This window comes from Triturus cristatus, chromosome 7 (genome assembly GCF_964204655.1).
Source record: "Triturus cristatus chromosome 7, aTriCri1.1, whole genome shotgun sequence".
NCBI classification, from domain to species: Eukaryota; Metazoa; Chordata; class Amphibia; order Caudata; family Salamandridae; genus Triturus; species Triturus cristatus.
The window spans coordinates 48,454,735-48,457,412 of record NC_140590.1 but is presented as its reverse complement, the minus strand read 5'-3'; positions in this window follow the sequence as shown (position 1 = coordinate 48,457,412).

Sequence of the window (2,678 nt, the reverse complement as noted above, 5' to 3'; positions counted from 1 at the left end):
GCGTGTATAGTATGTTTCAATAGTGTGAACAGTATTGTGGAGCAACGCTACGCTGCTCATAGTAACAAGGCAGACGAAGAACCGATGTGAGGGAACAATATGAGAGCCGCACTACTTCCAACATCTAGTTTTAAATATTGGAGACAAACTTTTGGCTACCAAAATAATGTAAAGATGACTATAGATGTATTACTATAGATTTATTACACCCATCTCCACATATGTACCTGGATGATATATAGCTTTTTTAAAGATCTGTAGCTGTGGCGTTCTAAATTATACATAGCTATATGCGCTTAACTTCACAATATGTCAGTTGTCGATATTTAGGCAAACGTACTTTGGCGTTAGTATTTTTTTTGTGCTCGATATTCCGGCATACAACCGTTTGCGATTGTGTGCGAGAAGGCGGTTCTGAGAGTTAAGGTTTTGGCCTGAGTCCAGAGGTCCTGGTTGTGGCTTCTTTAATGAGGTGCTCTCTGAAGACTTGGGTTTTTGGCTCCACGGTCCACTCTCACCCTCCAGGCCATGGAGGTGCACATTCCAAGAGAGACCGGAAGGTGGTGGATTGGGTGTGATGGGTGTGATGGGTAAAGGGCACAGGGCCCATTTACAGGATGTGCTGGCGGAGTCCTGCCTCTGGCTGGCACTATGCACATTCTGCCTTCCTAGGCACATGCAAACAATACTTCAGCCCAGTCCTTTATGGAGGAGTTTGAGGCCAGTAAAAGGCAAAAGGAAAGCAACAAACAGTAAGAAATTCTTAAACTGGTTTACACAATATCTCTTCTACCTAAGGCTGCACAGAAGTATTGTTAAAATGGGTGTCAAAGCATCCCTGCTTAGGGTAGCCCGGTGCAGACTAGGGTGCCTACAAAAATGGGTGCCTGCCTAGCCAACCAGACAGTGACTGATAAAACTGACTGACTACTCTGAAAATCAGAATGACACTCTTATAAAACCGACTGCTACTCTGCCAATCGGAATGGCAGTCTTATAAATTCGACTGGCTATCTGCCAACCAGACAGGCACTCTTATAAAACTGACTGGCTACTCTGCCAATCAGAATGGCATTCTTATAAAACTCTTTGGCTACTTTGTCAACCAGGCTGGGATTCTTATAAAAGCAATTGGCTGATTTCTCAATCACTTATAAAAGCAATTGGCTACTTTACCAACCAGACTAGAGCTCTTACCGACTGGATTGGTGGCTTTGCCTTCCGTTCACTGCGCTCCAATAAAGACTGGTAGCCGGGGTGTTCCGCCTCTCACCTCTCCTAGAGACATCTCCAATTTGTATTGAAGAGGTCTCGTTTACTCCCAATGTTTTAAGCTCTACGCTTAACAAGAAGAATGGAATTAATTTCACATTTTTAGGCATGTCTTATGTGTTCCACTTATAAAACATTAACTGAGGTGCTGTTTGTGGGAAGACAGTCTTGCAAAAACAGTGCCACCCTGGCATTGACAGCACTCAGCCTTGGCACAGAGGACATTGTCTTGGAGAAGGTATGTACAGCACTCCAGGCGGTTGAACTTTCTTTCCAACAATGCCACGTTTGCACCCACATCAGACGGGACAGGGCACAGAATACCCTTGCAGTGGGCAAAGGATATCAAACCGTGCCCATTGACTCACTCGGTAGTGGTGGGCAGCAACAATCCCCAGGTCCTTCCTTTACCTGGAAAGTTTTGGGTGCGATTCGAATACGTGGCGAGGACAGGGAAGAGAGGATTGTGTTTCAAGTTCTTGTTTTTCACTGAATGGCAGAGACACACGCCTGGGAGTGACATAAGGCCACCACGATAAGTGGTGAAGGTGGGGCTGGTGGTGGGTAGGGCAGTCACTTGGATTTCTTTGAGGAGGCACCAAGAGAGTGGTCAATTTAGGACAAAGGTTCTCCAGGATGATATAAAACATGGAAGCATTTTCTACCCCAAGAGTCCATATCACAGGTATTGACAGCACTCTTACCCCACCCCCGCCCTCGCCGCTGTCCTTCACGCAATGTTTCTGATTCTCCTTTCCCATTCCAACTCCTCACAGTGCATTCAGACATTAACTCATTAGTCATAGCTGAATGTGAAGAGGAAGCTGTCTCCAGCGTTGGTTGGTAGGTCTCTTACGACTCATGCAGACGACGGTAGGTTTCAAGATGGAGCTGAACCCATGAGTTTGATGTTCTTTATCAACTTCCAAAGACCATTCAAGGTTATGAATACCATATGAAGGAAAAAGGACATCTCTTTCCAACCAAAGGCATTGAGATGTGAACACCGGACCAGGGTCTGAGGGACAATGGTCTGTAGTTGATACAGGAACAGGAGCTTTCACAATGAGCTGGTGCATCTAAAAACCTGGTTGGGGTGGAGCAGAGTCAGTCACGTGACAGGTACTAATCCACCACTGAGCTAGACTGGAGACTCGTAAGGGGCTCCAGCCTAGCTTAGAGATGGATTTTCTGGCATCTGCATGTCATTCAAAACTTTTGAATCGAAAAGAGCGGTGGTATGTACAACTCTTTTTAATCGCAGCCCCTCCTCCCTCAAAAGTTATCAGGTTCCAGTTAAGACAATCAAGTTCCTGTGACACAAGCGGATCAGCAACTCAGTATACCCACTCGGCACTGAGATACGCCCACAAAAACTGCTGGAAATCAAGAAAATTGAAGTTAGA